Below are 15,896 nucleotides of genomic sequence, written 5' to 3'. Positions count from 1 at the left end.
AATAGGTGATTTGGATAAAGTGTTCTTTTACCCTTTTTAACGTGGGTTTTTCTGACTTATTTTTGCTCCACTGGTGTGCCATAACTTTTTCTCTGGGTTTTTTAATTCTCACAAAGGAATTCTTGTTCCTGGATAGTTGCTTAATCGGTGTTTCTATTGGGTGGGACTAGGGTCGAGGACCTCCTGTTTTTCCATATGGCTGACATCACTGAGCCTGGCAAGTCTAAAATATGCGGCATCGGCTAGCAGACTAGAGACCCAGGGAGAGCGGATGCTACAGTTGAAGTCTAAAGGTTGGCAGGCTAGAGATCTAAGAAAATCGAGTATTGTGGTTCAAGTCCAAAGGCTGTCTGCTGTCTTCTCGCTTGAGGGAAGCCCATCCCTTGCTCTGATTGGATGAGGCCCAGCACATTATGGAGGGCAATCTGCTTTATTCAGGGTCCACCAATTTAAAGGCTGATCTCATCCCTAAACACCCTCACACAAACACCTAGAATTATGTCTGACCACACATTTGGGCATCGTGACCCAATCCAGCTGACACATGACATTAACCATCACACACCTGGGATGGAGTTAAATGACGGAGGAAGAGAAAGTGTTGGGTTGCACTTGAATGGAAGGGGATCCCTTTTTATTAAATCAAAGTCAACCTATTAGGAACCTTAATCGTATCTGCACAATCCCTCTTGCCATGTCATGTAACCTAATCGCATATAGCGAGGAGACATATGGCATTGTATTCACAGGTTCTGCCCATGCAGAATTAAAACAGACATGCATACGCAGGACAGTAGTCTTGAGGTCATCTTCAAATTCTGCCCACAGCCCGGGTCTTCTCTTCCATGGTCATCAGATTCAGTGCACAGCTGGCGAGAGCCTCCAATCTGGGTGCACAAAGATATCCTGGACACCGCAAAGAGCCACGTTTTGCTCACAAGAGTTCTTTGTTCTTGCATGCTGGGCCCTTGGTCAGAGAGGGGACTTCTACTTCCCTGAGCCCTGGAATGGGAGCCACCAGCTGACACATTTCCAATTCTCTTCCTTCTCCACACTGTTTCTTAGGGAAATTCAGGGAGGATAGCCCTAGGGCAGGCAGGACTGTCAGAGCAAGGCAATGCCACACACAGAGTGCCTTCAGGCTCCAGACCCCTGGGGCAGCCATGCTAATATTTTCTTCTTGCTGGTCAGGGGAATCTCAAGGCAGTGGGGGATGGGGAAATGATAGCAGATGTGTGCAGGGCCTTGGCTGAGAGTTGATGACTTGGGGGTGTCAGAGAACACCTCCCTCCTTGGGAACAGACTCCCTGGCTTCTGTCCAGAGGCTTTAAGGGGCATCGCTCAGAGCTGTCCCCCTACTTACTCCCCTGGCATCTGGGAACTCATGTGGGGAGCTGGAAGGCAACTTGGGGTTTCTGGGACTATAGTGGGGTTGGAGCCAGGGCCCATGGGTTCTAGTCCTGCCTTCTTGCTGGCTATTGGTCTGGGCCAATCACTGAACCTCCTTAAGCCTTAGTTTCCACCTCTGCCAATGCAGGCAGATGCAGGATGGAGTGAGGTCCCTTAGAGCAGGTGCCTCATGTCAGTGCACTCCTCACATCCTTTGCTCATGGGCATCCCGCTACAGAGCTGCACCAGTGGCCACTCAGTTTTTCTCAGGGGAAGGTAAGGCAGAGTCCAGGTGAGCCAGAAAGGATGCTCTCTCCCCTTCACCCACCACCACCCTCACAGTCACAGACTTTGCCAGACTGAGTCAGGGATGTCAAAGATGGCCCCAGAAGGCCATATAGCTATGTCAAACCCAGAGCCTGAGCCACAGGCCAGGCCCAATAACTGGGGGCTGTACTCAGGGGCCCAGTTTCCCCATTTCAGAATGAGGCAATTGGGCTTGTCCTAAAATGTCTGCTATGTTGCCTGAGGTCCAGGGTTGAGCCTCTCTAATTTGGGGGCAGATTTCTGTCATTTTGACATCTTTTTTTAAACTAAATGATCTAGCATCCAGTTCTTAGTAAGCCTCAAAGTTTTACTTACAGAAAGCAGGTTGAACAGGAAAATCTCCAGGGAGGACCCCTAGATTGGATAAATCTGGGAGTCTAGTAAGAGTAGACTGTGCATTGGAAAATTCCGTCACTGAAGACTACATTCCCACCCAAGCAGGGGCCTCTGCTCAACCCTCCCCTCTTGCTGCTCAGAGCCCTCATTTCACTCTCTGCCGAAAAGCTTTGCCTTAAGTTGAAGCCAACCCCCCTGTCATTCTGCATGGCAGCATGTGGAGATGTGGATGAAGAATGTCGCCTGCCATATCAGTAAACAAGTGATATTGGGGCCACCAACCAAGCCATCAGCCACTGCAGCCGCCCCCAACTGTGTGTGCACCCTGAGGGGGTTCAGGATGGAGAAGAGCAGGATGCTGGAGCTAGAAAGCTAATGTTCACATCAAACTAATGATTTCAGTGAGCCCAGACTCTTGTGTCTTCCCATATGCTGAAAAGCACTAAATTCATTAACTTGGGATGCCTGGTTTTCTGTAATTAACAATAATCTTCCATCAACAGATGACTGGGTAAAGAAGATGTGGTATATTTATACAATGGAATACTACTCAGCCATAAAAACCGACAACATAACGCCTTTTGCAGCAACATGGATGCTCCTGGAGAATGTCATTCTAAGTGAAGTAAGCCAGAAAGAGAAAGAAAAAAAAAAATACCATATGAGATTGCTCATATGTGGAATCTAAAAAAAAAAAAAAGCATAAATACAAAACAGAAACAGACCCATAGACATAGAATACAAACTTGTGGTTGCCAAAGGTGCAAAGGGTGGGAAGGGATAGACAAGATTTCAAAATTGTAGAACAGATAAACAAGATTATACTGTATAGCACAGGGAAATACACACAAGATCTTATGGTAGCTCATAGAGAAAAAAATGTGACAATGAATATATGTATGTTCATGTATAACTGAAAAATTGTGCTCTACACTGGAATTTGACACAACATTGTAAAATGATTATAAATCAATAAAAAATGTTAAAAAATAGTAATCTTTCTTAGCAGAATATCTTTAATTGCAAAAGAAAATGGGATTTTTTTTCCCTTAATAGAGGTACTGAGGAATGAACCCAGACTTCGTGCATGCTAAGCACATGCTCTACCACTGAGCTATACCCTCCCCCCATTTAACAGTAATCTTTTGATGTTCCAGCTGCTTGATTTTGTTGCAAAAACTCCTATATAACCTGACTCCTTCAGAGGAGTTCCTCAGAGCTATCTGAGAAATTGTCTTCTGGGCTTAAGTCCTCAGAAAGTCCACCGAATAAAAAATAATTCTCCATTTTTAGATTGTGCTTTTTTTTTTTTTTTCTGGTTGAGGGAGGGTTGGAGGAGCCTGTGCGGTGCCTGGCATGTGCTGGCCTGGGGCTGTGGGAAGATCCTAGCTGTGCTGGGTGCAGTACTGGAGGACCTGAAAACCCACCGCCGGGTCCACCGCCTGCCTTTGCTGGCTGTGGGGGCTGGAGGCAGCCGCCTGCCTTTCTGGAGCCTCAGTTTCCTTCTCTGCAAAATAAACCCAACAAACCCAGTTTCTCCTGGGTAGAATGAGAATGAATCCATCTGGAACAGACAAGGTCTTATGTTTGGCATGGGGTTCCCCTAACCCCCAGTACTTCAGAAAATGCCTATATTTGGAGATAGGGCCTTTAAAGAGGTAATTAAATTAGAATGAGATCATCGTTAGGTTAAGCCATAATCCGATATGACTGGTGTCCTTACAAGCAGAGGAGATTAGGACACAGACACACACAGAGGGAAGACCACGTAAAGACGCGGGGCGAAGACAGCTGTCTGCAAGCCAAGGAGGGAGGCCTCAGAAGACACCAACCCTGCAGACACCTTGATCTTGGACTTCTAGCCTCTGGAACTACGAGACAATGAATGTCTGTTGTTTAAACCCCTCTGTCCGCGGTATTTTGCTACAGTAGCCTGAGCTCACCAATACACAGAGGAAGATTCATTTGCCTTAGGCAGAGAAGGTGAAGGCCCAAGAGGGCTGGAGCTCCGCCATCCTCTGTGGTCCACGGCCCAGGGTGCCCAGGCCTGCCCTGTGACCCGCAGCAGCCAGGTAGGGTAGTGGACACCGCACCACTGCAAACTTGTTTTGATTGTTGGCGGCTCTGCTGAGAGGCTGCAAAACCCCGCCAGCCCTTCTACCATGAGTCCCCGAGAGATGTTGACTCTAAATTACAAGGACTTAATTTTTCCAACCACAGCTAGGCCGTAAATGACTTTCTGAAATGACAGATGGAAAGTTCAGTTAATATGTTTATCTTCTGGCTCGAAGCGGCCCCACCTCCCCCCAGCCCTGCTCAGGGCAGCCAGCTCAGAGAGGAGAGGGTGAAGTCTGCTGTCCCCAAACACTGACCCACTCCCTAGACCTAGAGCCCCAAACCTGCCCTGGACACGAGGTCACTGCTGTGTGTAAGGCGGCAAAGCCAGCTGTGAGCCCCAGGCTCCAGGCCCCTCCACACAGCCAGCCTGCCCAGTCCACCTCTGAAAAGCCAAATGAGCTCTCCTGCGGCCACAATGACCTGGCTTTGCTCCCAAGGTGGCAAAGCACATGACCTCTTGGCTCAGTCATCAACAGAATAGTAATACAAAACGCTCCCTGTCAGCCTCTCGGGGAGATGCCAAGAACAGAATAATAATTAAAACAGCCGAGGTCTACCTAGGGTTTTCTATGGGTCTGGCACTCTACAATCTGGGATGTGGGTGCTATTATTGTCCTCCCTTCATTGTTGAGGAAACAGAAGCACAGAGAGGTTAAGCAACTCGCTCAAGGTCACACAGGTGGTTAGGAGTAGAGCTGGAACTCCAACCTGGACAGGCTGGCTTCATAATTCATGCTCTTGATCACCTTGGTACTGCTCCCAGAGAGCTTTGCTGCGGGAAGATGCTGCAGGAAGGATCCTGTGCTGGCTACTTGGCCAGATAGTCACCACTTAGCTCTGGGTCCCCAGCCTCTCTGTAGAGACCAGTGTGGTAGGCTTGGACCAGACCGGACAGGTGCCAGATCACCCTAGAGCTACTGGCCCCCAAAGGGAAGAAAGCAGGCACACCTCCCAATCTTCCTCATCCTCCATCACCTCCAGTCCCTGCCTGCTGTTCTCAGAGCCCTGCCCACCAGCTGCCATGTGCTGTCACTGCCCGGAAGGGAGCGCCCATCATTGTGGGAGACGGCCAGCTCCCTGCAAATCCTCTGCTCCTGAGGAAGGGCTTCAGGCCTTCACCCAAGACTCCCTGTTCCACTGGCTACCACTTGGGCTTAACCTTGTGACTTAGCCTGTTGGTGCTCGGGCCAGCCCCTGATACAAGGAGCTGGAGCCACTGCAAGGACTTAGGGGTCCACTTTAGCAGGGAGACTGACAAGTCACAATCTTCAGCTGGGCGGGCTCCAAACATGTCAGAGCCCAAAGCAGGGGTAGGACCCTGAGGCCTGGTGAGAAAAGTCCAAGCTGCAGGATTCTTTTGAAGAGGATCCCGGCATGTCATGGCCATAAAGAGGCAGCAAATGGGCTGGGGCATGGGCTCCATTCCCCAGATCACGAGCTCCCATTCTCCTCACTCCCCTTCATCCTCTGCGATGCCCCACTGCCAAGTCTCACCTCCTCAGCCTGGTACCCTAGCCTCTTGTGATTCAACGATGTCCAGTGCTGTCTCCTCCTGCTGCACTCGCCTCTCCTCACACGTGCCAGCTTAAGCCAAGGCAGGTGTCAAGTCCCTCCCCATCCTGAGTCTTCTGTGCTTTAGCACCTATGAGCAGGCTGTGCCTTTCTCCTAGAGCTGTGGGTCTGGAATTCAGCCACAAGGCAGTAGGATGGCTTGCCTTGTCTCCAAGAGGTCTGTGGTCTCCACCGGGAAGCTGAGGTCAGGTGGGGATGACTTGATGGTGGGAGGCAGGAATCACCCAATGACCTCTTCACTGAGCGCCTAACTGTGGTCTCTCTGTGTCGCCTGGGCTTCCTCATAAGATGGCGGCCTCAGGATAGTCAGACATCTTACACGGCGGCTCAGGCCTCCAGCACCAGCATCCCAGTGGATAAGGAAGAAGCTACATTGCCTTCTTTCTCCTGTCTGTATTTTCCAAAAGCCCATCTTTTTTTTTTTTAACATTTTTTTATTGATTTATAATCATTTTACAATGTTGCGTCAAATTCCAGTGTAGAGCACAATTTTTCAGTTATACATCAACATATATATATATTCATTGTCACATTTTTTTCGCTCTGAGCTACCATAAGATCTTGTATATATTTCCCTGTGCTATACAGTATAATCTTGTTTATCTATTCTACTATTTTGAAATCATTTCCAAGAGGAGGAGACATGGATGCTGACCGTGTGAGGGTGGTAATGTCACACTACATGGAAGAGCATATAGGACAGATGACATTATTGTGTCTCTCTCTGGAAAATACACTTGGCCACAAAATAAGTAGCAGAGAGATTGAAATATATATACTCAACTGAATTTTTCTTCTCTTTCTCTCTGCAGAATCCACTCCTCCCTCACCCCACCCCCAAGCCCATCTCCAAAATCAGGTTTTTAGCACAAGGAGGAAGGCAAGCACCAATAGGCTTATGAAGTTGAACTCATGCTTGGCTCCAGAAATATGCAAAAAACAAACCTCCTTTGCAAACACTTATCACTGTGCCTATTTAAAATCTGACATCCCAGACCCTGTGACAAAGAAGCTATTTCCTCCATATTTCCTACAAAGTAGTTTTCAGAATCAGACTGGTTTTTGATCTAAGTTTGAAAACTGAAAAGAAGAACATTAGGTCCTAATCTCCATCAACAAATTCCTTCCAGCCAAGAACTTCCAGGTTCCACGTTGTTCATTTCTGTAGGAATTTGGACAAGCCAAAAGAGACACTGTTTTTCAACTCAGGATCTTCATCCAATCCAACTGGAATGAATGTCAGACTTAAAGTTGGGGGAGTGGGTAGTAATTTCCTTAAAGGCATGTAATATGAAGGGAGGAACAGAGAACATCTCAGAATAAATAGAATGCTGGGTGTTAAAATGTCTGTTTGTTTATTGAACAATTTTAAGGACATTAAAAATGTCATTGGTCCTACTTCTTTAATTAGAGATGAGACCAGGAGGCTGGAGATGGTTACCTGAATGCTGGGATGCACTGACCTCAGTCTAAACAGAGGGAAAAATAGCGTAAGCACTGAAAAAAAGCATTTGATTATTTTTCTTTAAATGTAAATAATATTTTTGGCCAGTAGCGAGTTGCGGACAGGCTAAAACTGCTTTTGCTGCCTTTAGCAAATAAAACCCTGTTCAAGACACAGGATGGACTCACCACCAATTTTAGTCCCTTCTCAAAGTTGTATGACTTACTTGAGTCTTCCATGCCGTTAAAACTGGTCTGGGACCTTTGGGTAATATCTGGAAGGCATGTATGTCAACAAATGACAAAAATAACTTTTAAATATCAATCCTCTAGAATAAGTGGTGGGGAGGGAAGCATTCTTCAGAAACAGTGGAAAGATCAAACTCGTTTTATTGGTTTGGAGAGCAGCCTAACCTCTAGTGCATCCAGGGATGCTGATGTAATGTGATCAAAAGGTATCTTTCTCCAACTTCCCTCCATTCTGTACCATTGCTGTCCACAAATGAGTCTGTGGAAGATATGAGGTTATCTCTCATTTATGAGAGTGTCCACGGTGATTGGGCAGGTCTTTGGCTTTTCTGTGACTTTCTGAGGGACAATGCCGTCATTTAACTCAACCAACAGAGTGCAAAAGGAGAGAGTCCTAAGAAAGCTGGGGTCTAGGACAGGAAGCTGACAGAGCATATGGGTTGGCCTGCACTTGGCGCACCTTCTTCCGGCAGCCTTCTTAATCTGTCTTTCAGCTTGTACTTGAATACTTGCTGAGATGGGGAACTCACTGCCACCTAAAATCTATTCCATTAGGAGTCTTTGTTGGACGGGTCTTCCTAATGCTAAGCTGGAATATCGGCCCCCTCCAATCAGCCATTGGACAAAATAAAAGAAATCAAGCTGATCTCACTCTCGTTTGCACCTTCTGGTCACACTGTGCTCCCTGGACCTTTATAGGAGACAAGGCAGTGAAACAGAAGGACTAGAGTTGCCTGTGGGTCATTCTCCGTGTGGGTATTTCTCTGCTGAGGCACCAGAGCTTGCAGAGCCAGTACAAGGAGATGGTCTTAACTGAGATGGAGGACATGGTACAGGATGCTGTGAGTACCAGATGTGAGGTCTCGAGTCAGCCCGTACCATATTTCTTGTAGTAGAGGAGAACTGTACAAATCCCGCAGGATGTGGAAAGGCTTCCCCACACGCTGCTGCTTTGCTGAAGAAGAAATGCATACATGGGGGAGCTTAAGGATGGCATTTAGTTTTTTATGTTGGAGGCATGCTTTCACTATTTGGATCTTGTAGGACTTTGGAGGGCTCTGTACCAATGCTACTCTTCCTTTGTAGAAATGGAAGCCATTACTGAGTCTTGGCAGAAGAGTGACAAGACCCGAAACATGGTGAGATGATTACTCTGAATGTTGTTGAATAGTCAAAGCGCATCTCCAATGCAAATCGTTGAGTGTCACAGCTTTATTCACCCATGTGTTTATTTATTCAACAGGTATTTATGGAAGAGCTACCATACATCGCGTATTAATTGTCCTCAGGGTTGGGGACAGGACAGGGAACGAAGCAGACATATCTTTATCATCTAGAGGCTCAGCGGCTACTGGAGGGAAGCAGCAAGAAATAAATGGTGATGTGTTTTATAAGGATACAGAGAGCAGGCTCAGGAGGAAGGAGAGGAGGGAGGATGGGAGGGCCTTTTTTGATAAGACAGTCAGCTGGGAGACACTGGGAGAAGAACATCTCAGTAGATCGTTTAGAGGAGTTACAAGTGCAGAAGCTTTGTGCTGGGCTGTCAAGGACCAACAGCAAAGGAACCAGTTGTCCTGGAGGAGAGTAAGCAAGAGGGAAAATGATGGACGAGAAGGTCAGACAGGTAATAGGCTCTGATGACACAGAGCTTTGGAGATGACTGTGCAGACGTTGCTCTGACTTTGTAGGATGGAAGCCATCGAAGAGTCTTGGCAGAAGAGTGGACTGGCTTGGCTTGCATGGTGAGAAAATTGCTCTGTATGAGAAAAAGATGAGAAAAGAGACAGGCTAGGCGGCTGCAGGGGCTGCCACAGCTCCTGTTTGCCCTTGGGTTCAGATTTCGGTTTTCAATACTAATTTCCATCAAGAGGCATCAGGACTCTTTTTCCCAAAGCTTAGCGGAGGAAAAGTGCTCATGAGTGTGAAAGATGTTGGTAATGATGACAAATAAGGGGGAAAATGCTTTAAAAAAAATTGACAATGAGATTGCTATTAGAAGGACAAAGGAGACACTTTGAAGAGACTCCCATCAACCAAGCTGAGCGTAAAAAGAAAAATCATAGTGAAGGTTACTTTAAACAAGTTGATTTTGTGGAAGGCCATGAATTCGTAACAATACTCAAAAGAGGGAAGTTAGCATAAATGTATGCAAAGGAAGAATCCAAATATTGGGATTTTTTTAAATTACTGCTTTTAATAAGTAGAGAAGTGTATTTGGGTTTTTTCCTGTGATGTTTACAAGTGTAGAATTATATTTCTCACTTTCTCTGTAGATAAGAAAGAATAAACATAGGGAACTATGAGTACACTAAAAGAATCCCCCCCAAACATGGGTTCTGCATCATGTAATAAGCAGATGGAGGAGAAGTCAAACCGTTGATTGCATTTGTGGTCCTACACAGCAAGCAATTAAACAGAGAATCCCACAGAGTGTTCCAAGATGATTAATTAGCCAAATGTTGCACACACTCCATCTCTCATCTCTTAGTATATGGAACCTTGAGATGGCCCTGCTAATTATAATGCAATATTGATAAGGCATGCATAAGCTTCCAATTAATATTTATAGACTAGGCCAATTTATCATAATGACAGGACAATAGTTTAGGTATTGCCAAACCTAAGAAACTTAAAGAAATACATCATTTCTGGGAATGACCCCAAGTTGCAAAAAGTTAAATCTTTGAATTTAGATTTTGAAAGGCAGGGGCTTAAAAGTCCGGATATAACAAATAGAACTTCACTATCAAAAGGAACTCAGCCAATGGTTTGGTTTAGATCACTTTGGACATACAAACTCATCCTAGATCAGAATCTGTGACCTCTTCTCTTCTGAAATGCTATGCATGCATGAAGTTTAGGGTCTGCTAAGATTATTAGTATCTGAAAGAATTACTGTAGCCCTAAGCAGCTGTAAAAATGAAATCTTAGGAATATTATAAAGATAAAAATTTCTTTTAAATATAAGGAATTCATAATTGTATGACCACTGTTAGATATTAATCACTGTGATTTTGTTTATATTTATGTCTTAAAAAGGCTACTGGTAAGGATAGCCTAGGTTATGATGTGATTATAAATAATCTCAAAATCCTTGCAACTTGACATAGTAAAGATTTACTTCTTTCCCATGCTCCACAACCATCTTAGTTCAGCCAAGGGATCTGCTCCACCAAGTCATTCAGGGACCCAGGCTGACAGCAGATCCACAGCTTTGTAGTTACATCCTCTAGAATATGTAGCCCCTTCCACTACTGAGTGTGATTTAAAAAAAAAAAAATGAATTCTTTTATACTTCCCTTTCGAAATGTAGAGATGAATTCTTCTCCGTTTTAGTTTGGACTATACTTAATGACTTGCTTTTAATGAATAGAATGTTGCAGTAGCAATAACGGGTGACTTCCAAGACCAGAACATAAAAGGCATTGTGACTTATTCTATCTTGGGTAACTCATTCTGCAGGAAGCCAGTCACCATGTTGTGAGGACATTCAAGAAGTCCTATGGAGCAGTTCAAATGGTGAAGAACTGAGGCCACCTTCTGACAGTCAGTGAGGAATTGAGGCCTCATGCCAACAACCATGTAAGTGAACCATCATATGAGCAAATCCTCCAGCATCAGTCAAGACTGGCCGCCTTCAGGTATCACTGGCCGCCATCTTGACTATAACCTCAGGAAAGGCCCTCAGCCAGACTAACCAGCTAAGATGTTTCTGAAGTCCTGACCCACAGAATAAGATAACAAATGTTTATTACTTTAAGGCATTGAGTGTTGGAAGTAATTTGTTATCTGGCTATAGATAGTTCATACATTGAGATAGGGCAAAAGAACATTGGAGGACCTTGTCCTGGAAATTTAGTGTTTTGGCCCCAGAGAGGCACATTTAACTTCTGCTTGCAGCCCAGTAGCCTGAATTGGTCAAAGGATCATGCCAGATTGCAAGAACCCAGGAATCTTCCCTTGCACACAGGAAGAGAAGGGACTCAGGTATGGGCAACTACTACCGACCTCCACTATGAAGCATTTAAAACATTAAAAAGAATATTATCTATTTGACCAGCACTTTTAATTAAGTGTTTGATAAGTTTGATTAAAATAGATTTTTAATAATATATCAATATTAGGTTTTTAAAAAAATTTATCATGTTCTTAATTATGAAATTATATTAGAAAGATATTATGAGGTAAAATGTTGGTTGTTTATATATATATAAACACATACATAATGTTCACTGTTTGTTAAAATCCTAATATGAATAACCTTTTTATTAAATCCATGAAGTACAAATATAAACTCTTCTACTTGCACAAAATCCCCTTGAACTTGAAAGGATCTATCAACTAGTGAAGAGGCAGATGGACAAATGTTGTCCTGGTGCTCATAAAGAAGAAAATGGTAGATTCTGAAAGACAAGATGCTGCTTCCTGGAAAATTTTTAAGGGGAACTTTTATTTTTTATATATTTATTTTTTTAAACATTTTTTATTGATTTATAATCAGTTTACAATGTTGTGTCAAATTCCAGTGTTCAGGACAATTTTTCAGTCATACATGGACATATACACACTCATTGTCACATTTTTTTCTCTGTGAGCTACCAAAAGATTTTGTGTATATTTCCCTGGGGAACTTTTAAATGGGAGCCCTTGGCAACCTGGAAAAGAAGGTGAATCAACACGGGCTCACCAAGAACAAGCCATAAAAGACCAATCTCATTTTCTCATAGAGTGGGCTCCTCTGTTGGTTAAGTTTCAGCAAAATATCTCCGAAGACTACCTTTTTTTAACCTTGAGTAACATGAGATATTATTATTTAGCTAAAATGACACTCAAGGAGTATTAGTCTGCTTAGAAAAATTAAGCTGTCTCATTTCCCTGTATCAGTTCCTCTCCTGCTAAATAATTTGGATAACACAGAAGTGAACAACATAACTTAGTTTGGTGAATTATCCAGTCATGATTTGAAGTGATCCTGTTAAGTTGGGGAAAGATCTGAAGCCAAGATGAAATAAAGTTTATTCACTGAGAGCCTTTAACCAGTGGACAAAGCCACTTTGTCCCTTACTTAGAGTCAGACCTGCTTCATGGCCAGTAGAGGAGTCAGAAAGCTCTATTCTTCCTTATCTCCTGTCTAAGTATAGGTGGTCAGGCCTCAGGGCTTGTCTTCTATAAGTACACTTGGCCATCTTGTAGTATATGTGGGTGTGTGTGGGTGTGAATACACACCTGTATATTTTTAAGCTTCTTTACCCTAAAATGAATGAGTGAGTTAAGTCAGCCTCACACTATTTCCTAGTTGTCTTCAATACAAATGGAGAGAGCTGAGGTCACCCTTCATACTTGGAGAACCAAAATGAACTCTCTGTCCCGGTTTAGATCAAAGACACCTGCCTTTTGTCAATCTTGGGGCACAGGCCCAATCACTAGTAAAGCTTTTCATTTTTATTTCCATCGAGTTGTATCTACAAACCACTGGACAGAACCCAGAAGGGGAAGAGGAGTAAATCCTGGGCCTCAGTTCCCAATAGTCCAGATGGAATATATGCCCAGAATGTGATGTGCCTGCCGGGAAAACTGATGTTGTCTTAGGTGACATTGCTAGAAGTGTGCAGAGTCCAGAAAAGAGCAGTGATGACTTTGGTTGGCAATGGTAAGACTATGGGGAAACAGAGCTTCCATCTGAGCACCACACTGAGAGGAGGTGATACAGAGAGGGGTGATCAGAACAGTGAGAACTGGAGGTCATGTGAGGGTTTAGAAGGTATCTGGGGCTTTGTAAACTGGACTGAAAGGAGACATGTTGATGGCCTCAGGCATTTGAAGGGTCATGGAAGAGGGTCTGTGGACAGAGCCAGCTCCAGTTAAAGGTAGGGAAGTAGTCCTGGGAACTGGCTATGCCAGGAAGATAGGTATAAGCAAGGAAGAATTTTCCAATCGAGTTGTCTCAGCGTGGAGTTTTCAGGCTCATGAGGTGGGGAGACTCCAACATTGGAAGAGGCCAAAGAGAGGCTTGATGGTCATTTGTTAGGACTGATGCCAAGGATCCTGACCTAGGATAAACTGAAATAGTGGCCTTCGGATTCATTCCTCACCAAGACTCCATCATCCTGAATCTGGCTAACCCAAAGATAAAAGCTGCTAGCTCAGCCAGGTGGGACTCTATCTAATTAAGAGAGTTTTGGTCTACACAGTCAACATAATTAATGTTCACCAGTATCTAGTTCGCCTCAAATTTCACTTACATAGAGAATTAAAACTTTTATTCCTTAGAGTTAGATACAGCCATGTAACTAGCTCTTCCCAAAAAAATGGAAATGGGAATGGCTTGTCATTCTGGACCAAAGCAATGAACTACAGATATTTGACCCTCTGACTCTTTCTTCATCTGCAACAGTGAGGAGTGCTGAGATGGAGAGGCCAAAAGGAGAAAATCATGTGAATTGCTAAATAGGAAGGAGAGATGCCCTGAAGAGTCATCCAGATCTGCAGTGGACTTCATGAGAACAAGAAATCAACTGAGATTTTTTTAGGTGATTTGTTACTGCAGCAAAATTTAGCCTACTCTGACTGATACACTTTGGGAAGAGAAGATATGTGAGTTTCCAAAAGGAAAGAGACTAGAAGAGCTGGGAAGAGGTCTGGTCAGATAGATAAATGGGAAAGCCACAGTCAAATCTCTTGGGACCATAAATTTCCATGGAGCATTTGAGCATTATCCTCATTTCTAAAGTTCCCTCTGAGGCCCCAAGTACACCTCTTTATAACTGTCAAATAAGACGTATCTGACATGAAGTTTTGGGGACCAAGAAGACTCTGAGTAGTGAAATAAAATGAACTCAGCTTCCGGAGTTGCCACCTTGGCTTCTTATCAAAGACCAAAGATCTCACCTTTGTGAGAAAAAAACCAACCTCATTGTATCTGCAAACACAGCATATCGGGGGCTACACAGAATCTGCTGATTTTATCAACTAGTTCCTGCCAAAGAATCCAAACTAGCCTTATTTTTAGGTATAGAAACTGAGGTCTCACAGATTCCAGTGAGCTTGAAAATGGGTCCTTTGGGCTTCTGTCTTTTCACCAGGTCAGGATATGGCGATTGGACAATGGAAGTATTTCTTCAAAGGAGAATCAAACAACACTCCCCAGGCACCGTGTCTACAGCAGGGGGGCTGGAGAGGAAAGCATTGCCCCCCGCAGAAGTTCAGTTTACAGCAGGGCTCCCTTTTTGCCCCAAGACAGCTTTGATCACTGTGAAGTTTCCACAAACACAGAATGAATGCGGAAGAAGGCGATTATATTTTTAAACCTGATCGACCCTGATGAGAAATGAGGCATATACAGTCTTTTCCTTAGCTCCCTGCTTCAAACAGCTGTCCCCTTTCCCTTTAAAGTATAGTCTTAAAATAGTTGTATATTTTGTTTGCTTTCTATCACCTCTCATCACATAATTAAGATTTGATGGTGAAAGTCCCTTATGACTTACTGACACGGTTCAGTAGAGTACAAGGCTAGAAAGCAGCCCATCTGCCTTCAAATCCCAGCTCCATGCTTCGAATCTTCTGACTGTGTGGCTTTGGGCAAGTTACTTAACCACTCTGCACTTCAATTTCCTCATCTGTTAAATGGGTATCATAATAGTATCTACCTCATAAGGCAGTTGTGGGATAAAATGTGTTAATACATGTAAAGCATTTGGAAAAGTGCTTGGCATATGGTAAGTATTCAAGAAGTAGTATGTATGTTTTACTAAGTTCTTGACCGGCAGCCAACCGAATTCCAAGAACTGTGAAGTCTCTGTGTGCTCAAGTCTAGAGGGGTTTAAAATAAGGTAATTCATGAGCCTTCCCTAAAGGCGCTAAAGTTCCTTCAGGGGAAAAAAAAAAACCAGACTAAGCAAAATTCTGAGGATTATTATTGAGAAAGAAGTTAAGAATGAGCAATAAACAGGAAGCTAGCATCTGCTACAGTCATGGGGTCACATGATCACCTTTAGCTATAGGGGTGCTGGGAAAAGGAATTGTTCTGAACAGTCAATGAGGCAAAAGCAGATATCTGCAGGGGCTTTCTGGCAAATTTTGCTTTCCTTGTTCCATCTTCCTCCTCCCTCTTAGAAAACAAGATTGTCTGTTTCCAATTAGGAAAGGCCACAAAAATTTCAGTCACCTTGGTCCTGACAGTCCCAAGCCTCTGAACGAGGACCCAAAGCATGAGGGAAAACAAAACAAAACAAAACAAAACAAAACAAAACTGTAGTTACGTCTAGATGCTACTCCTGAGTGGGTTTAGTTATTTGTGAGTTATCAGTTTTGCGCATCAAACTGTCAAAATTTTAAAAGAATAATGTCCTGTGTTGTGACCATGTAGGGAAACAACAACTCCAAGTGCTACTGGCGAGAGACAAGATGGATCCAATATCTTTAAAGCATATTTTTTAAATTTAGGATACGTTTATTTATTTTGA

This window comes from Camelus bactrianus, chromosome 11 (genome assembly GCF_048773025.1).
Source record: "Camelus bactrianus isolate YW-2024 breed Bactrian camel chromosome 11, ASM4877302v1, whole genome shotgun sequence".
NCBI lineage: Eukaryota > Metazoa > Chordata > Mammalia > Artiodactyla > Camelidae > Camelus > Camelus bactrianus.
Note: the sequence above shows the minus strand (reverse complement) of the source record.